We start from the raw sequence: 22,682 nt of genomic DNA, 5'->3' as shown, positions 1-22,682 counted from the left end.
AACACATACCAAATCTTCTGTTTGGCAATCAATGCCCTTCTGTAGGGTCAGTAAATCCCCTGTGCATAGATATTTGTTTTCCCCCCGCAAACTGTTTGGCAAGTTTGATACTGAAAAAAGAGGTCAGGAGCTCCATGGTTTATGTGTATGTATATGTAGTTGCCTGGTATCAGAAACATCTTTTCTTGAGACGATCTGGAAAATGTCTTGTCTTTAGGGGCAATTGTTTTCCTTGTTCCATGTTACTTGTAGAGAAGCTTCAGATATTCCTGTTAAAATCTCATGCAAAGCAGAACTCAATACAAGTTGGCAAAGCCTCATAAAATTTCCTTCTCCAATAACAACTTCATGTGGTGAAAACCACTCAGAGATCTGGTCTTATTAACAATAGAGCTAAAAGGGGAATACCAAACGAGGAGCCCCTACTTCTCTTCAAAGTCACCAGAAAATTTAAGTCTTTACATGTCCCATTAGAGTCATTTACATTTGACGTGCAGGATTGTCTGATCTTGTTACTTTATCAAAATTTGTCCACTGATTCCAATTCCTTTAGGAGGATCAGATGCTATTGAGGATTCAGTCTAACAATACTCTTGCAAGTAGAAGCTTTCCACCCTTAAATTCAATGGTTACAAAAATCAATTCAATTATTAAAGGCTGATTTTAGTGCAAATATAATAAAAGACTTGGGAGGATAGTTAAGTAATTAATTCTGAACAATGTATATAAAATTTTCGTACCATAAAAATGAAATAGACATAGGTATTATTTCCACATTGGTAGTAAATATGAATGTACGCATATATACATACACACATACATACTTATATGGATGTGTATATGTATGTATGTGTATGTATATATGTATGTGTGGATATAAGTATATGTGTGTACATGTGTATATTTGTGCATGTATACATGTATATTCTTGTGTGTGTGTGTGTGTGTGTGTGTGTGTGTGCAATAACAGGCAGATGACTAAGCCATATAGTCATTTACTAAGTTGTTTAGGATATAGAATGACTATACATTCAGATTGAAAAAAGCAAGATCAAACATACTTATATTGTGCCCATGTCTTCTATTGATCACTTGTTCAGATTATAGAAAATTCTTATGAAAGAAAAAAGAAGGGATAGGGCTATAGCAGTGTCAGACTGGTTTATAACGACTCAACACATATAAGCCTGGATAAAGCATCCTTAGCTCTGTTTGTTTTCAGGTAAGAGTCATAGTTGATAACCAACCATGCAGTAACAATTCCACCTCATAACCAGATTCAGGAATAGCCAAGTGGGAAACATTCCTGTTCAAAGGGAACACAATGGGGAAACTGAATCAGAAAGATCTTACTTTATTCTAAGCCGAAGGTCATCCTCTCAGCTGTCTCCCAGATACAAACCTCTACCTGTGACAAATCAGGGTCACATTCACTCTCAGTAACTTCTGGCATTTCTCTAAAATGGTGTGTTACTGACTTAATGATCCATCAGACAACTATACCTGAATTCAAACCTCAAAACAAAATCAGTTACATTCCCAAGAACTTTTACCTCAAATGGAAAGTTTCACCAATGTAAAGCCAATTACTAAGTGAATGATCTTTCCCTTCCATTGAATAGGCTCAGGTGGGGCCAAGAAAGGGAAGCCTGATTAGAGACAGGCCTACATCCTTTCAGTAACTAGATGTGAGGCCCCAGGCTAGTTAGCCTACTAATTTGCTAGTTTGTGCCCTAAGTGGCCCTAAGGGGAGTTGCTAAGACCAAAGTATGTGCACTGAGTTCTAGTCAATCTAGTCAATAAGATGACACTTAGGACTGTATAAAAAGGGAGCTCAGAACTGGGAGCAGCAAAACTGGGAGCACCAGACCAGAGAGTGGCAGGATTCAGAAGCAGAATCAAGAAGACATTGAGGCAGCAGACACAAAGGGAGAGACTGCATTGAGAGACTAAAGAGTAGAGAGTGCAGAACAAGAGAGGGTTGCAGAGATCAAGGAACTTGGAGTCAGCAGAGCTGCTGTAGAAAGTGCTGAAAGGAGAAGTAGTATTCATGAGTGACTTTTTACAGAAAGGCCCTAGCAGTGGGGGGAAGTTACAGTATGGCTTGGCTCTTTGCTATAATACTTTGTTATAAGTTTCTTGTTACTACATTGAGGTAGGTTTACCAGTTTTGGAAGGTAATTGCTACTCTATGGAATTGGAATTATTGGTCCTGGGATTGGATTTTCCTGTGTCTAAATAAATGTTATACTTCTTCTACCTTCTATCTAGAGAATTTCTTATACTTCATGATTCTCTGGGGTCATGAATCTTGTCTTACTACTATAACCAAACACATCTTGGCCTGGATATATTTGTTTTTCCTCTCATGGAGTTACAACTAGAAACAAAATTTACCAGGACTCAAACATATACAAGATAGTTCATTTAATATTGTTCGCTTGTTTTCTTTTTTTCTTCTGAAATTTAAATTTATCCTGTTTTAAAGACCAATCATTAGAAATAATTTCTATACTATGCATAAACTCACAAATCCTCAACACACCAAGTACATTGTTTAGGGACTCCATAACCCAAAAAAGCTAATTTGCCAGGGCTAATGATCTTACCCACACAGATAGTTTCCAAAAACCTAGCATGTTTACAAAATAAGAGGAAATCTACAGGGACCCCAAAGAAGGGTCTGAGCTTGAAGCCTCTGTTTTCCCACCCCATCTTCCCTTAGTGCTGGTATGGATCATGTTCTTTGACACACACACCCCTGCTCTGTGCAAAATGGAAGAGAATGAACCTGCTGAATCCCTTTATGCTCCTCTTTTCCACATGCAGTAATCAGTTACTGATTTTAGGTTTCAACATTATGACAATAACTCTGAATAACTTAGTCAACACTCATATTTTCACAAGTGATAGCCAAATAGTTATAGCTGTAACTTCCTCTTAACTATAGGCAAAGGTGGAAATATCCAGTTCCTTAAATTGCATTTACAAAACATTATAAGATAGGGTTAGCAGGGCTGATAAAATAACGTAACTGGTTTTATAAAATTTTTCTATTGTCTTTTAGTTTCTTTCAGTTTATACTCTAATAACATCTGCATTATAAAAAAAGTTACTCAACATATATTTTATATCAAAAAGTTTACCAATTTGTGTATTATAAAGCATCAATCATCAAAACTACTTGATACTGGCTAGCAAATAGAGTAGTGGATGAGTGTAATAGGTTAGGTACACAAGACAGAGTAGTCAATAAATATAGTAATCTACACTTTGAAAAACCCAAAACTTCTGGAATAAGACCTCATTATTTGACAAAACCTGCAGAAACCAGGCAGAGGCCAACATCTTACACCATATACCAAAATAAAATCCAAATGGGTACACAATATACATACATACATATATATATATATATATATATATATATATATATATATATATATATATATATAAAGGCTGATACTATAAGCAATTAGGAGAGCAAGGAATAGTTTACCTGTCATATTTATGGAGAATGAAGGAATTTATGACCAAACAAGTGTTAGAGAGCATTATAAAATGCAAAATGGATAATTTTGATTACATTAAATTGAAAATATTTTGTAGAAACAAAGCCAATGCAACCAAAATTCAGAGGGAAGCAGATAACTAGGAAAGAATTTCTACAACCAGTGTCTCTGCTAAAGGCTTCATTTCTAAAATATAAAGAGAACTGAGTCAAATTTACAAGAATACAAGTCATTCTCCAATTGAAAAATTGCCAAAGAATATGAACAGGTAGTTTTCAGAGGAAGAAATTAAAGCTATCTATAATCATATGAAAAAAATACTCTAAATCACTATTGATGAGAGAAAAGCAAATCGAAACAACTCTGAGGTACCACATCACAGTTGTCAGATTGGCTAACATGACAAAATAGGAAAATTATAAATCCTGAAAAAATGTGGAGAAATTGGGACAATAATGCATTGTTGGTGAATTGTGAACTGATCCAACCATTTTGGAGAGCAATTTGGAACTATACCCAAAGGGCTATAAAAATGTGCATACCCTTTGATCCTGCAATACCACTTCTAGAGCTGTATCCCAAAGAGATCATACAAATGGGAAAAGAACCCACACATACAAAAATATTCATAACAGATCTTTGTGTGGTGACCCATCAATTGGGGAATGGCTGAATAAATTATGGTATATGAATGTAATGGAATACTATTGTGCTATAAGAAATGATGAGTAGACATACATCAGAAAAACCTGGAAAGATTTATATGAACTAATTCTGAGTGAGGGGAGCACAACCAGGAGAATATTATACACAGTTACAGGCACATTGTGCAATGACTAACTTTGATAGACTTGGCTCTTCTCAGGAACGCAAGGTTCTAAGATAACTCCAAAAGGTTCAAAATGGAAAATGCTATCTACATCTAGAGAAAGATTTAGAGCCTGAATGCAGATCAAAGCATATTATTTACTCTGTCTTTTTTGTTTCTTCTTTCTTATGATTTGTTCCATTGGTTATAATTCTTTACAACATGACTAATATGAAAATATGTTTAATGTGAATGTATATGCAAAGCCTATATAAGATTTCATGCTGTCTTGGTGAGCAGGGAGAGGGGAGAAGGGGAGAAAATTTTAAACTCAGAAGCTGGTAGAGCTGAATATTGTGAACTAAAAATAAATAAATAAAATTTTAAAAGTGAATGTCAAAAACTATGTTTGCATCTTATTCGAAAAAATAAATACTATTAAGTGGAAAAAATAAAATTACTAATTTTTTTTAAAAAATTACCAATTTGTACAATATTATGTATTTGATACTTGAAATAAACCCATTACCAATCAGGTGACTGCAACCCTGTTCAATGCATTTCCAAATAACCTTATACAGAAAATAGGCATCCCATCACCACAGACATTGTAAATTGGTCACATCTAAAATCCCATATGAAGTTATCATGTGGGAAGCAATTACACCTAATTCAAGAAGTAATATTATTGTTTAACATATGTAGTGTCTACCCTTTGTGAGGTGTTAAGCACTTTACAACCATGTGAAGTAAATTGAAATCAATAAATATGAGGTAACTTGCTTAAGGTCAACCAGTTAGCAGATTTCAGATCTATGGATTTTCCCAATTTCCCTTAACACCAAATAACATAATAAATTCTGACATCTTAAACATGAAATTAGGAAAGACACATTTCACTTAAAATGTGATCAGAATGAATTCAATTACCTTTTGGTTGTATGCTGGTACAAAAAAAAAAAACAAAAAAAAAAACAAAAAAAAACCCAAACAACTTTCTGCTTTTCTATGAACCAGGAAAGGGTTAAGTGACAGTTGAATTCCAAAGTGTAAGCCTTGAAACTTTCACTGATTGAGTTCTGAAACCTGCCTCTTGATAATCATGAAAATAACCTTCTTCCCAACTGTAAACTAATAAATCAGTCATTCCGGGGGTGGAGGTGGGAGGGAGGGTTTGGAGTTTGATGTTAAGAACCTAACCACCCTTGAGAAATGCAAAGAAAGAGAGCAAAATTTTTCTAAAAATGTGAATTAGCTAACAAGACAGAGAGAGAGATACAAAGAAACACAGAAGCCAATGGTTTTTCCTTTCAAAAAATTCCAAACTCTTTACTCTCAAATCCTCTGTTTACAGTGTCAATGAAAACAAATTACAACTTTCGTTCTGTCCAACCTCCTGTCATTTCTCCAGGCTTCAATTTTCTCACTTTTCTTTCTATATGTGCATCCCTGACTTTGATTAAAGCCCCTTTAAAAAGACATGTCTTATTTCTTTCCTATTCTGGTCCAACACTTCTCTGACTTTCTTTTACTTGCTTTTAACAATCATATGCCAAATAATCTTCATTTCATTGAATACCTCCCTTTCTCCTCCCTCCCTCTCTCTTTGTCTCTCTCTGTCTCTCCCTCTCTCTCTCTTTCACCCACCACTCTGAGGTGCTGCAGTCAGGGAGGGAGGGAGGTACAGAAAGAGAAGGAAACTCTCTCTTCCATACTGTCATCTGAAACTTGCCCTGTATTGCTGTCATCCCAGGGCCCCCCCTCCTTATTGCCTTCTTGTCTTCATGCTTAACTCCCTTGAACCTGGCCAACTGGCAAGCCAGTGTTTCTACATGCTTCTCTTTCTTTATTCTCTGATTTTCCCTTTTCGTGTCCAGGCACCTTTTGGTGCCTTCCCTCAATGCTGTCAAAAAGGGCCATCCCACATCAGCCACCATCCTTTTCCCTATCCTACCCCATCTAATGGAATAAAGTTCTACAAGGTAGGCTTCCAGGTCTTGAGGCATTTTGGGGGTGTCCCCATACTGACTCAGTGACCCACATGTGTCCCGCACACAGGCCACCCCACTCCACTTGTAGGTCAAAGGCCATCCACGGATTTCCCCCTGCTGAACCACTAATCCCTTTGGCAGTCCTTTGATATCCTACCAACTATGCCAGTTGTGGGGTCTGCAATCTCCCTGCACAGGAATATTCACAATCCCCCTCAAAAAACCCAGCGGGAAAGTATGATACTGAAGAAAGAGGTCAGAAACTCCATGATGATTGTAAGAGAAGTTTAATAATCATATGGTTACTTACAATAGGCACACAATGATGGATCCCTACCAAGAATTTAATCATCTTCAGTCTGGGGCAGCAGCCAGATGATTCAGTGAACCCCCAAAAAGACACCCCAAGAGCCCCATAGTAATTATAGAAATCAAAGGGAAGAGAAATGATAGAACATCATTATGTATATCATCGTGGTTTAGCCAATATTTGATTTACTGCTCAGTACTAGGTTTGAGTCCCGAAACATGGCAACGAGGTGAATGTTGTTGGTTCCAAACTCACCAATTAAGACCCCACATGTCACAGTACCCTCCTATGTTTTTGTTCTTCTTTCATCTTGTTGTTTAGTCATGTCCATCTCTTCGTGACCCTGTGAACCATAATACCCATGGCATATTCTTGGCAAATATACTGGAGTGGCTTGCCATATCTTTCTTTAGTGGACTAAGGCAAACAGAAGTTAAGTGACTTTCCTATGGTTAAGCTAGTAGGTACTTGAAAAGTTAAATAACTTTAACAAAGTTGCAGGATATAAAGTAAACTCACATATGTCCTTGCTATAGCTATACATTACTAAAAATGCCCAACAGCAAGAGATAGAAAGAGAAATTCCATTTAAAATTAGTGGAGATACTCTAAAACACTTGGGGGCCTACCTGCCAAGACAAACTCAGGGACTATATGAACACAATTACAAAACACTTCACACAAATAAAGTCAGATCTAAATAGATGGAAAAACATCAGTTGCTTATGGTTGGGCTGAAATAATAAAATAAAAATGACAACTTTTACCTAAAATAATTTACTTGTTCAGTACCATACCAATCAAACTATCAAAAAATAATTTTAGAAAGCTGGATAAAATGATAACAAAATTCATCTGGAAAGACAAAAGGTCCACACGGAATTAATGAAAAGGAATGCTAGATGATAGATATCTGCCCCATTCTTGTTTAACATTGTATATTGAACACCTTTCAACTTCCCCTTCCACACTTTTGGAAAGACCATGGGAATGAGCCACAGTCTAAGTTGTAAATAACTTTTCCCCATGGCACTGAGGCTAGGTTAATGAGCCAAAGAGCATGAGAAAAAGAAGCCTACCCCTCTAAAGCCTACCCCAAAACTGAACCTCATCAAGACCATATGTACGGTACAGAGCAGAGAGGCACCTTAGTAGAAAAGAGAATGAATGCAATACCCTAGCCCTTTCATCCCAGCAGTCATTCTTTATTTTTCTTCAAATTTATTTATTTATTTATTTTTATTTGACAACATTCATTTCCACAAGATTTTGAGTTCCAAAATTTCTCCCCAGACTCTGCCCTCCCTTCTATTCCCCGCCACCTCCCCCATGCCCTTCCCTCTTACTTACTTGTAGGACAAGATAGATTTCTATACCCCATTGCCTATATATGTTATTTCCCAGTCACAGGTAAAAACAATTTTTAACATATGTTTTTAAAACTTTGAGTTCTAGATTCTCTCCCTTCCACTGCTCTCATTGAGAAGGCAAGCAATTCAATAGAAATTATACATGTGTAGTTATGCAAAACATTGCCATAATAGTCATATTGTAAAAGACTAACTTTATTTGCCTCAGTCCTACCCCACCCTCATTTATTATATTTTCTCCTTTGAGCCTGCCCCTCCTCTAAAGTGTTTGCTTCTGTCTGCCCCCTCCCCAATATGCCCACCCTTCTATTATCCCATGTTCTTATCCCTTTCCCCCTACTTTCATTAAGATACCCAAATCTGACGAGGTTGAGGTTGACTCATTCCCTTTCACCTCCTGCTTCTTCCTCTCCAGTGTAAAAGCTTTTTCTTGCCTCTTTTATTTGAAATAGTTTACCCTTATTCTATCTCTCCCTTTCTCCTTCTCCCAATATAGTCTTCTCTCACTCTTTAAATTTATTTTTTTAGATATTACCACTTCATATTCAACTCACTCTGTGTCCTCTATGTATCTATGTAACTATCTATCTATCTATCTATCTATCTATCTATCTACATACATACATATATATTCCTTTCAGCTACCTTAATTCTGAGAAAGATCTCATGAGTTACAAATATCATCTTTCCATATAGGAATGTAAACATTTCAAATTTAGTAAGTCCCCTATGGCTTCTGTTTTCTGCTTACCTTTTCATGCTTCTCTTGATTCTTGTATTTGATAGTCAGATTTTCTGTTCAGCTCTGGTCTTTTCATCAAGAATGCTTGAAAGTCTTCTATTTCATTGAAGATGCATTTTTCCCCTGAAGTATTATACTTTGTTTTGCTGGGTAGATGATTCTTGGTTTTAATCCTACTTCCTTTGACCTCTGGAATATCATATCCCAAGACCTACAATCCCTTAATGTAGAAGCTGCTAGATCTTGTGTTATCCTGATTGTGTTTTCACAATACCCGAATTGTTCCATTCTAGCTGCTTACAATAATTTCCCCTTTACCTGGGAACTCTGGAATTTGGCTACAAAACTCTTAGAAGTTTTCCTTTCTGGATCTTTTCCAAGAGGTTATTGGTGGATTCTTTCAATTTTTATTTTACTCTCTGGCTCTAGAATATCAGGGCAGTTTTCTTTGATAATTTCTTGAAAGATGATGTCTAGGCTCTTTTTTTGATCATGGCTTTCAGGTAGTCCAATAATTTTTAAGTTATCTCTCCTGCATCTATTTCCAGGTCAGTTGTTTTTCCAATTATATATTACACATTGTCTTCTATTTTTTTTCCTTCTTTTGCTTCTGTTTTATAATTTCTTGATTTCACATAAAGCCATTAGCTTCCATTTGCTTCATTCAAATTTTTAAGGAATTATTTTCTTCAGTGACCTCTTGGACCTCCTTTTCCATTTGGCCAATTCTGCTTTTTAAAGCATTCTTCTTCTCATTGGCTTTTTGACCCTCTTTTGCCATTTGGGTTTAGTCTTTTTTTAGGGTGTTATATTCTTCAGTAATTTTTAGTGTCTCATTTAGCAAGCTGTTGACTCATTTTTCATGATTTTCTTGCATCACTCATTTTTCTTTCCGTTTTTTCCTCTACTTCTCTTACTTGATTTTCAAACTTCTTTTTGAGCTCTTCCATGGCCTGATACTAATTCATATGTTTTTCTTGGAGGCTTTGGACACAAGAGCTTTGACTCTGTTGTCTTCTTCTGCTCGTATGTTTTGATTTTCTTTGTTGCCAAAGTAAGATTCTGTTGTCTGAATTTTTACACTATTTGTTCCTTTTTTTCAGCCAATCACTTGAATTTTGAGCTCTTCGTCAGACTGCTTTTGGAGTGGAGAGTGCTTTATCCCTTGTTTCAGGGGTTTTGTGCAGCTGTTGTTAGAGATATTTCTAGGCATCTGAAAATTTTCAGTTCTTCTAAGGTGGTATGATAAAAGAAGAGGTGTTTATTCCTCTCCTGGCCTATGCTCTGGTCTATGAATGACCAAAGCACTTTTTTTTCCATGGAACTGTGATGAGGATTCCCTCTCCACAGCCACCAGAAGCTCTGCCAGGCCAGTGCCTCTCTTTACCCCAGGACTGCCACTCAGGACTGTGCCTCCAAGTCAAGGAGGGCAAAGCAAGAGAATCCTGCCTGAGTGCCAGCAAAGAGATCCCTGCATTCAACTTCAGTCCCCTCAGTCCACTCAGCCACTCAGTCCCCCCGACTGTTTGTGTGCCTGGAACTCCAGAAGCAGCTGCTGCTGCTGCTGCTGCTGCTGCTGCTGCTGTCACTCTGTCATTGTTTATTTTTAAATGGTATTATTCTTTCTATGTTTAAGTTCTATAGTGGTGTATGAAATGATTGCTTTTTGTAATTAAAATACTTTAGGTAAGTATATCTTAATCCCCTCATTTGCAGACATCTTCAAGAGTATGTCATAAGCAGAAAAGATGACAGATGACCAGGATGATTATTTTGTATTTTATTTGGGAAAACAATTGTTTCAATTCTTCTTTTTATAATATGTGCATGAACATATATATGCATGTATATATGCACATATGCATACATATTTATATATCATACATGCAAATGTGACACAATACATATATGTATACCTCTGTGTACACATCTATATACACATGCCAACGCACATATATATTTTATATGTAGTCTAGGTTTCCAGCCTGGGGATTTTAGATCTAAATCCTCTTTGGAGAAAAACCTTGGGAAATAGAGTCTCCAATCTCACCTAAATCAAAATTGCCCAAACTCTCTAGGGGGACAAGCAGGAAATCATTATTGTTGGGAAGTTATAAATCTGCCTTACAAAATCTGCTCTTTCTCTCTCTGGATATCTCCAAAAAAATATTGAGCCATGTGATCCTCTGTCATAGAGGAAAGCAAGAAGTACTCCCTTCTCTTAAGGTCTTGTGCTAACTCTACCCCTCATGTAGGCACACAGGCTTAAGTAACCATTCTCCTCCCCAAAATGAAAGGACATATGGAAATGAACCAAGCTTGAATTTTTGATTATACGTTTAAGGTCAACAGTATTCAACCCAAGCAATACTGTATTTTGATCCTATATACCTAGTTGCTTTTTGTTTATTTTATGGGGATTGAGGTCACATAGTTTGGCTGCCATCATACATGAAGAAAGGACACTGTTATCCATAAAAGGATATTAGCATATTCCTTACAGTATCTATCTCTTTCAGCTCTATTAGTGAATAGAAAGAATGAATTGAAATATATTTATATCTATGGTCATATTGATATTGCTATCTATATCTTTATTTACATAATTCCATATTTTGCAGCAATCCAATAATTTAACATGGGTAACAGTGTCAAGTTTAAGATGAATGAATAAACTAAGGTTTCACTAATAAATTATACTTCCATTGGTGAAATTCAGGTTTCATAGAACCTTGAGCAGGAAGGGACCTTAGATAATCAATTGGATCATCACAAACACAGAGGACAAACTATGGTTAGGTCAGTGTGGTAAAATGGAGAGAGCCTTGCTATACAATCTGCATGCTTAAGGCACTTTTCAGCTCTCCAGGCCTTAGGCCTATCTCATCTCTATGAGAAAAATTTGGACTCCCTGGCCTTTGCAGGCCCTTCTAGCTATAGATATGTGATCCTGTCATCCAATGAACCTCGAGGTGGCTTCCAACTAAAGATTTATGATCATATGACTTGATCAATGACCAGGTGCTATGTCTCAAATACAGTTCATATTACACTACACCATAACGACTTTCTGTTGAGTGTCCTGTCCATTAGACAAATGGGACTTAAATTGATTGTGTAACCTAATTATGGAAGGGATTTTTTCAATGCTATAAGCTACCCTCCTGACTTTATTGACATTGTACACCATGACATAAAAGCCTTCTCTCCCTGGAAGTTTGTTTCATCTCCGAACTTCTCAGACTGGAAATATACCCCACTGCTATGGCCTCTTAGTCCTGAGATCTCCATTAAAAAATAAGATCTCAAGCCAGCCATGTTTTTCATCCTCTCTGGTCTCTACTCCTTATTCTCCAGACTTCTCTACTTTTCCCTCAAATGAGTATCTTTTCTAAGCAATTTGAAGGCACAACTGTCTTTTTGTTTTTTATTTCTATTCCAAGTGCTTTGCACAGTACCTGGCATATAACACTACTTCATAAATATTTATTACTCATTGACTTGACCCTATGACCTGGGACCTGTAATCTCAGTTACAAAGCAAAAATAAATAAATATATAAATGAAAGGTGAAGGAGGAATTATTAGTCATTTGCCAAAAAGAAAACAAACTTGTGACTAGAGGAAACCTAGTCAATATAGCGAGATTACTTTCTCTGTGGCGACACCTAACTATCTATCTTCCTTCCCCCCTCTTCTGCTTTATTTCCTGTGTTATTTCTTCCCATTTCATGGGGAAAGGGATAAACATCATATAAAGGTGACCTATTACCTTCCCTTATAGTTTTCCCACTCCTTTCATATAAGCAAGTCTGAAATTCTTGACAGCAAGATCCTGAAGTCTCATAATCTGCTCATGCCCCAGGAGAGCTATGAAATCTTATTAAGAGAAACACATTTAAGCACAGTTTGTGTATGCAATTTGGAATAGAATAACATTTAAAAGATTGGTGATGGAAATATCAGATTGTGAGTAAACAATTATTTCTTTCAAAATTGTTGTAAAGTGTCATATTTAAATTCAGTTTTTGTTGACTTATTTCTGTGTTTAGATGTTTTAGTAAATAACTATGATATCAGAAAAAATTCACCTGTCTCTGAAGAGCTTAGACAGAGTTTCATGTGAAAGTAAGAGCATGCCTAATTTCTGACCTTGTGAGGAAGGAATCTCCTTACTACCTAATTGAGCACTAGCAGTATTCTAGAATTTCACAAAAAGTACCTGGAGAGAATTAAAAGTCTCAAGTCCTAAAGAAACAAACAAATTTATGAAATGAAAATTTATGTCACTTGCTTAGCTCATGTTAAACTCTATTTTGTAGCCATCAGTATCACCAATCTTCTTGCAAATGTGAACTTGGGGCTAAAAAGAAAATAAAGGAAAGGAATGCATTCAGGTCATCATCATATCATCAAACCTACTAGGAAAACACTTCAAACTGTGTGCCATGAAGATGAGAGATTAAAGATGGAAAAAGTACTCAACTGCGAAGTGGAACAGAAGTTGGGTTATAGATTTTCCCCAAACAGCAGTATTTGGCTGAAAAACCATCTCTCTCTCTCTCTCTCTCTCTCTCTCTCTCTCTCTCTCTCTGTATACACACACACACACACACACACACAGACACACACACACACATACACATATACCCATATAGATAGATGGATGAATAGATAGATTATTGTCCTTCATTCTCAAAAAGGAACAAAGTGACATCACTATGCTAGAGTCAAGTTTCAGTGTGTTTGACTATGACTGATCAGACCAATATGATTCTCTCAATAGACACAGAAAAAAAAACTTTTGACAAAATACAACACCCATTCCTATCGAAAACACTGGAGAATACAGGAATAAATGGAGCTTTCCTTAAAATGATAAGTAGCATCTACTTAAAACCACCAGCAATGTAATGGGGATACACTAGAGGCATTTCAAATAAGATCAAGGGTCAAATAAAGATTTCCATTATTGCCACTGTTATTCAAGGTGGTATCAGAAATGTTAACATTAGCAATGAGGAGAAAAAGAAATTGATGGATTTAGAAGAGGCAAAGAAGAAAATATGTTATCATTCTTTGCAGATGATATGATGATATACGTAGAGAATCCTAGAGAATTTACTAAAAAATACCTGAAATAATTAACACCTTTAGCAAAGTTGCAGGATATAAAATAAAAACATAGAAATCATCAGCATTTCTATATATTACTAACAAAGCCCAACAGCAAGAGATAGAAAGAGAAATTCTATTTAATGTTACTGTAGACAGTGTAAAATATTTGGGAGTCTACTTGCCAAAACCAACCCATGGACCATATGAACACAACTACAAAATAACTTTTCACACAAATAAAGTCAGATCTAAATAATAGGAAAAACATCAGTTGCTCCAGGGTAGGCTGAGCTAATATAACAAAAATGACAATTTTACCTAAATCAATTTACTTATTCAGTTCTATACAAACCAAACTACCAAAAATTATTTTATAGAGCTAGAAAAAAAAATATCAAAATTGATTTTGAAAAAACAGAGGTCCAGAGTATCAAGGAAATTAATGAAAAGAAATGCTAGGGAAAGTGGCCTAGCTGTATCAGATATTAAACTGTATTATAAAGCAGCTATCATCAAAACCACTTGGTACTGGCTAAGAAATAGACAGGTGAGAGCGGGCAGCGGAAGTAGCAGTGGCGGCATTGCTCCAATAGGCTCCCCTCACTTCAGTCTCCACTCTAGAGCCCAGCAGAGACATCCCGCCACCTAGCCCCAGGCAAGAGGACCCTAGGCTCCCCGAGGCTCTCTTGGTGACACCAGGGCACACTGCACATACCACGAGGGGGTGGAAAAGAGAACTAATCCAGAACTCCAAAGATGGGAGGCAAGCTCAGCAAGAAGAAGAAGGGGTACAACATGATGAGAAATCCAAGGATAAAGACAAGAAGGCTGAACTAGCCAGTACAGAGGAAGAAGAAACTCCCACGGAGAATGATGAGGCCTAGACAGTGGCAGAGAACACAGACGTGAAAGAGAGCAAAGAGGAGAAAGCAGAGAAAGATTCCCAGTTCACTGGTAAGACTGAAGATAGGGAAGCGGAGAAGGATGCAGCAGCTGGCAAAGAAGAGGCTCCAAAATTAGAGCATGAAAAACCAGAGGCTGTCCCTGATGGAAAGGTGGAGCTGCAGAAGGATACTGAGCAGGAGCAGGCTCCTGCCTCTGCCCCGGCTGCCGGTAGTGATGCTTCTAAGACTTCGGGGTCTAGCGCTGAGGCAAAGGTCTCGCAGTCTTCAGAAGCCGCAGCAACTAGTAAAGTAGATGACAAGAGCAAAGAGGAAAGGGAAGCCAAAAAGACTGAGGCTCCCATAACCCAAGAAACTGAAAGTGAAGTGGCTCAAGCTTCAGACTCAAAATCTAGCAGCCAAGCTGTGTCTTCTTCCAAGGAGACCCCAGGAGCAACGGAAGTCCCTAGCTCTACACCTAAGGCCCAGGAACCTGCAGCCCCAGCAAAAGAGGTTAAACCTTCTGAGGCTCCCACTGCTAATTCGGATCAAACCATAGCAGTGAAAGATTAACATGGACAGCCTATTGAAAAAAAAATAATGAGGATGATAATAATAATCACTTAAAAACAAAAACAAAAAAAAAGAAATATAGGGGTATATCAGTGGAATAGGTTAGGTACATAAAACACAGTAGTCAATGATTATAGCAGTCTACTGTTTGGTAAACCCAAAAACCTTAGGTTCTGGGATAAAAGCTCACTGTTTGACAAAAACCACTGGGCAAATGGAAAATAGCATGGCAGAAATTGGGTGTAGACCAACGTCTGACACCGTATACCAGAATAAAGTCCAAATAAGTACATGGTCTGGGTATAAAGACTGATGCTATAAACAAAATAGGGGAATAAGGAATACTTTATCTGTCAGATTTATGGAGAATGGAGGAATTTATGACTAAACAAGAGATAGAGAACATTATGAAATGCAAAATGGCTAATTTTTATTACATTAAACCAAAAAGTTTTACACAAACAAGTCCAGTACAACCAAGATTAGGAAGGAAGTAGAAAACTGAGAAAGAATTTTTGTAACCAGTGTCTCTGATAAAGGCCTCCTTTTTAAAAATATATAGAGTACTGAGTCAAGTTTACAAGAATACAGGTCATTCCCCAATTGATAAATCATCAAAGGATGTGAGCAGGCAATTTTCAGAGGAAGAAATGAAAGTTACCTACAGTTGTGTGAAAAAATGTTCCAAATCTGTATTGATCAGAGAAGTGCAAATCAAAACAACTCTGAGGTACCACATCTCACCTGTCAGGTTGGCTAACAACAAAACAGGAAAATGATAAATGCTGGAGAAATGTGGGAAAGTTGGAACACTTATTCATTGTTGATGGAGCTGTGAGCTGATCCAACCATTCTGGAGAGCAATTTGGATCTCCCAAAGGACTATAAAATGTGCATACTCTTTGACCCACCAGTATGTCTTCTAAGGTAGTATCCCAAAGACATCATAAAAATGGGAACAAGACTCACATGTACAAAAATATTTATAGTAGCTCTTTTTATGGTGACCAAGAACTGGAACTTGAGGGGATGCCCATCAATTGGGAAATGGCTAAACAAATTGTGGTATATGCATGTAATGGAATACTATTGTGTTACATGAAATGATGAGCAGGCAGACTTTGGGAAAACCTGGAAAGACCTATATGAACTGATGCTGAATGAAGTGAGTAGAACCAGGAGAACATTGTACACAGTAACAGCCACAATGTGCGAAGACTGATTTTTATAAACTTAGCCCTTCTCAGCAATGCAAGGACCTAAATCATTTCCAAAGGACTCATTATGGAAAATGCCAACAACATCCAGAGAAAAATACTATGGAGTTGGAATGCAGAATGAGGACTCTTTTCTCTTTCGTTTTGTTTTGTTTTCTTTCTCCTGGTTTCTACCAATCATTATAGTTTTTCTATATAATATGACTAATTTGAAAATGTGTTTAGTAGGAATGTATGTGTAGAGCACATACTGGATTGCATGCCTTCCTGGAGACAGCAGAGTGAAGGGGAAGAGAAAATTTAAAACTTATGCAACTGAATGTTGAAAACTGAAAATAAATAAATTAAATATATATTAAAATGTGACATGCCAAAAAAGTTAAATATCATCTTAAATTGCAATCACCACTGCTTAGTTACAAGAATATATAAAGTGTTTCAATTTACTCTTCTGTCTACAGACATCTCCACTATACTGTTCATTTCTAGGTGTTACCAGTTAGGATAGTCATTGACAAGTAGAAGTACATCTCAAAAGGGTCCTTGGAATAGGGAGGCTCTCTCTAGCTGCCAGAGCCCACTTCCACCTCAATTTACCCTATTTTGGAATATGTGTTTTATTACCCTGTATAATGCCATGCTCTTGAGCAGAAATTTGTTTTTTGTTTTTGTTTTTTTTATTATTGTTTGATTTTTTTTTAGTTTTTGAATCCTTACTGTGGAGTACTATTAATAAATTAAAATAGCAGAAGGTCATTGTGACTTTACTTTTTGACCGGGCTACTAGGATGATGGATCAAGAGAAAACTTTAAATAGAATGATTTTAAGTGGTTACATAGAATTGGATTGCTAGTAACTAGCATCTAACAGTGGGGTAGGAGGAACACAGCTGGCAAAGCAGTTAATGACCAACCTCACAGGTTGATGGATTTCTGCCCTTTCACAGGGCAGATATACAATGAATGCTTGTTGAATTGAGTCATTGAATTGAAACCAAACCACACAAAAACAAAATGAAGCAAAATGATAAGTTGTATATAAATAGATTTTAACTCATTACAAGGCAAAATTCTATTAAAAGAACTATCTGAAAGAGAAGTGGGTTACGTCCAGAAAACGTGATTTCCCAATCACTGAAAATTTGCAAGCAATAGTGCAATGGGCCACTTGGTAGGGATATTGTAAACTCATCTTACAAGACTGAGTTAAACAACCTCTGAGTTGCCTTATACTGATGTTCTTCTATAACTGTATTATACTGAAGTTTTTCTTTCATGTCTATGCAGCAAAGAGCTAAACAGAGTGGAGGAATAAGGATTATGTTTACACTTTCAGTACCAGAACTGATAAAAAAGAAATATTCCAATGGCAAACATCAGTCAAAATAATCAGCACAGTTTTTGTTTTGTTTTGAGTGTGTAGACAGCCATTAAGAAGATGCTTTCCCACAAGAAGAAAATTGAAAACTTTTAAAAGTCAGGTAGAAGATTTTATATAACCCTATGATAGCTCAATGACGAAGAACATAAAAGAAGGATGTTGACGATATTGATTCTTTTTTTAAACATTCTTTGCTTAGGTAATGATTGATGCATTTCTTTTTAAAGGAGTAATGTCCCTACAATTTATGGTAACGTGATGATTCTTGTAGTGATTCTTGATGAGTTCCTATTGTGATTCTTCAAGAATATTTTCATTTTAAAAAAGAGTGGAAAGACAAGCACAATCCCTTAGGGGTTACACAGTGAAAACAACTTATAGTATACCTGCTGTCTTCTGAAAGTCTAGCCCCTAATGTTTTCCAGGGAGTATTACAAAGAAATTACTCCATCTCAAATTTTAAATACTAATGACAGGATAGGGATTTATCCATTTGGATGCTCAGTCTGTATGTCATCATTAAAAACTGAGAATGAGGTGCTGTTTAAGTCATTTGCTTCACACCATGTGTCTCACTTTCCCAGTACTACCATGTATAGAATCAGTGATTCCCACATTTAGAGCTCGAAGGGACTTTAAAGCTTGTCTAAGACAATCTAGTCTTTGTATCTGTGACCCATACTATTGTTAATGACTTGAAATAAACTTTTATTAGGGTCATTCTGATTAGCTACAGAAGGAAGAACTAGGAACAATGACTGGAAGTTGAAAGGAGAAAAAAAGAAAATTAGGCTTCAAAAGTGGAATGGGCTACTTTGGGAGTTAACAGGAGCTGTCTCATTGGAGAGCTTTAGATGAAGGTAGGAGGGACAATTTTTTATAGGTTTCCCGGTGAGGTCTCTTTTGGGGAGTACAAAATAATATAGATGACCACTGAAGTCCTTTCCAAGTCAAATATTCTTTAATTCTGTGATTCTGTGATATAACTAATATTATGTTTTCTACTATTGTTGGCATCAGTTGCCTACAAACCTGCATGATGTTGTCATTATTCAGTCATTTTCAGGTGTTCCTGACTCTTTGTCACCCTTTTAGGTGGTTTAGTTGGCAAAGATACAGGGCTGGTTTGCCATTTTGTTCTTTACCTCATTTTACAGATGAAGAAACTGAGATAAACAGGGTTAACTGACTTGCCCAGGGTCATAGCTAAAAAGTGTCAAAGGCTAAATTTGAACTCTTTGTGACTCCAGGCCTGGCACTCTGCTCACTGTGCCACTTAGATGCCTACAAACCTGTGTTAAGTGGTGCACAAAACTTCCCTTCAAATGCAGTATAGCAAAAAGCCAGGTGAACAAGAGGTATGAGAGAAGTCCTCCTTTTCATTCAAGTAAGATCCTTAGTCCTGGCATGAGAATCATTCTGCCATTCAGTTTATAGAATCACTAATGCCACATGCTGGACAGCTCCTCTTCACTCTATCTTAGGATCTATATTCCCTTTTATTTGGAGCACATATGATATTTCAGGAATATGGAATAACCCTCCTTGCCCAATCATGACTCTTCCCTCTACTGTGTCTCCTCAACATATACACAGATATCCTAGCAGTCATAAAGAATCAGGGTGGTAAATTTGATGTTTTTGTCTCTTTTGTTTTTAAGAAGGTATCTTCCCTGTGCGTAGGAAACTTCACTTAAAGTCAAGAAGATGTGGGTTCAAGTTATATCTGTGACACAAACTGCAAAAAGTTTTACTTTTTAATGTCCCAGGCAACACTCTAGGATTCTGTGTTGCAGATCATGTACAGATTTTCATTAGTAAAGGGAATTTCTTCACTAAGAATTTTCTGTCCCAATTAAACTATAGTTTTGGTTTAAAAAAATCCTAGGAATATTAAAAAAAAAACAATCTTACAGAGGCCTCCTTCACACTGAGTAGATTCTCCACAAGGATATAAAGTCAAGAATTGAGATTTGCATGGATGATAAGGTATTGATAGATGGATGAGATGTAATCTGCATTTGTAGAAGAGCCAGGCTGCTGACATAATGGTTCCATGGCATGATTGAGATATAGAATTTAAAAACTGGAAGGAATCTTAGGTAGACAAATTTGGTAGGAAAAATAGTGAATCCATTAATGTTTTAAATTTTCCCTATTTACTGTGTATTCTTGCAAATGTAATTTTTTCAGACCTTCAATTTCTTTATTTTTGAAGTTAGAAAAAATACTTGTGTTATCTTCTCCATCATGTAATTACATTTCTCAATAATACTATGGTTAATAAACAGAAGTCATTATCAATATTATCTAGTCTAATCACTTTATTTTATGGAAAACATGTTACCTACCTGGAATCTAAAAGTTAAATCTGTAATATATTAGATCAAAAGCTATTACTCAATTGAGAAGTGGTAAAAGGATATAATTGATTTTTTTTCCCAAAAGAAGAATTACAGACTCTTAAAATGTGTCAAAGAATGATGCAAATGAATAATAAGTAGAAAAAATATAAATCAAGAGAGTGTCCATGTGTCAACTCATAGTTAGAAAATTATTAAATATGACAAAAAGATGAGAATCATTAGTATGTGATTGGGTCATGTATGGGGAACCTGCAACCTCAAGGCCACATGTGGCCCTCCAGGTCCTCAGGTATGGCCCTTTGACTGAATCCAATCCTCACAGAAAAAATATGAAGTTTGGATTTGCCAAAGGGCCCCTCTTGAGAATGGAGAGGTCCACACATGGCAGCAAGGCTGTAGGTTCCCTAACTCTGAAATGGCTGTTCAAAGATAGGCATCACAATATATTGATGGTGGAGATATATATGGGTATAGCCATTGTGAAAAAGTAATTTATGTAAATAAAGGGCAAAATGAAATGTCCATTCCTTTGACCTATAGATCACTGCTAAGTATAGACCCCAATTAGTATTAATGGCATAATAACACCAAAATACATTATCTATTTATTTTTAGTTTTCAACATTCACTTCCATAAGATTTTGAGTTTCAAATTTTTCCCCATCCCTCACCTCCCCCAACCCCAAGAAGGCACAAAATTTGCTATGGACTCTACATACATATTCATATTGAACCTATTTTCACATTAGTCATGTTGTAAAGAAGAATTAGAACCAAGGGGAGAAAGCACAAGAAAGAAGAAACAAAAAAAAGAGAGAGAGTAAATAATATGCTTCAATCTGCATTCAGACTCCATTGCTTTTTTTCTGGATGTGGACAGCATTTTCCATCATGAGTCCTCTGGAGTTGTCTTAGATCCTTGCATTGCTAAATAAGTCTCTCAAAGTTAGTCATCACACATTGTGGCTGTTACTGCGTACAATGTTCTCCTGGTTCTGCTCACTTCACTCAGCATCAGTTCATTGAAGTCTTTCCAGGTTTTTCTGAAGTCTGCCTACTCCTAATTTCTTATAGCATAATAGTATTCCATCATATTCATATACCACATGTTGTTCAGTCATTTCCCAACTGATGGGTGTCTTCTCAGTTTTGAATTCTTGACCACCACAAAAACAGCTGCTGTAAATATTTTTGTACACATGGGTCCTTTTCCCATTTTTATGATATCTTTGGGATATAGTCCTAGAAATGGTATTGCTGGGTCAAAGGGTATGCACGTTTTTATAGCCCTTTGGGCATAGTCCAAATTGCTCTCTAGAATGCACAGCAAAATATTTAAAGCATCACTTTGTGTGGAAAAAAATTACTGGAAATAAAACAGGTGACTATTTTTTAAGGAATGGCAAAACAAATTGTGGTGCAAAAATGTAACAATATTACTATGCATTAAGGCATAACCAACACAATAAATTCAGAGAAACATTAGAAGAAGTATAAGATCCAATCAATGAAAAGTGGAGTTAGGAAACAATACATACAATGATTACAGTAATGTAATTGAAAAGAACAATTACAAACCACTCAAATCAAATGTTGCAAAATTTAAAGAGACCAAACTTGGCTCCAAAAAAGAGATATGAAGAGACACCTTTACTCAATCCTGAGATGTGGCTGCTGGGGGTAGGGGCACGTGGTGGGGGAGAGGTATCTGTCACTTGGGTGTGGAACACCACATAGAGCAGAAGAGTTTTTCAAAAACTTTATTATATGTTGTATTAATTGTATGCTTGTTGATTCTACTAAAATTATTATTCTTTTCTTTCCTTCCTCTTTTTTATTCTTTGTTATAAGGTATTCCTTTCTAGTAAGATGCAAGTGAGTAATAAAGGGCTAAAATATAAATGACATAGAAACAAAAAGAATTATTAATATAAATAAGTTGCCTCTATATAACTAAGCCATTTGTAACTGAACCATGTCCAACATTACCAAGCCATTAATGCAGATTTGTTTTGTTTTGTTTTGTTTTTTTTTTTTGATGCAAGGTACAACAGTTTCTTGCTCTTATTCATTCTCTCTTAATCAAGGTCTCAGAGATTGTTCTTGTTGCCTGAGTTCTTGCATAACAAAAAGGCTTATCTTTCCTCAAGATTCTAAAACTGAGGTCTTGTTAAAAAAAAGCAATCTTTCCAAATAATAGTATAAAGATTAAGCAGGTACAGGCAATGAAAACAGGGATACGGGGCTTTGGGTCAGTGGAAACCAGGATTATAAAATGAAATTGGGCATATAGACCCATCTAGAAATAAATATTTGACATCAGTGTCAGGCATAATTTTATCACTGTTCACCCAATACCACAAAGAATCCATTTTCTATTGTATTTTACTATTGACTATAATAAAATGAAATT

General features: G+C 36.4%; 1 pseudogene; it reads left to right on the top strand.

The window, feature by feature from the left end:
* The first annotated feature begins 14,597 nt into the window (after positions 1 to 14,597).
* On the top strand, positions 14,598 to 15,305 carry LOC118852830 (annotated as a pseudogene).
* The last annotated feature ends 7,377 nt before the right edge of the window (positions 15,306 to 22,682 follow it).

This window comes from Trichosurus vulpecula, chromosome 6, assembly GCF_011100635.1.
Source record: "Trichosurus vulpecula isolate mTriVul1 chromosome 6, mTriVul1.pri, whole genome shotgun sequence".
NCBI lineage: Eukaryota > Metazoa > Chordata > Mammalia > Diprotodontia > Phalangeridae > Trichosurus > Trichosurus vulpecula.
This window is presented reverse-complemented; position numbering and strand designations above follow the sequence as displayed.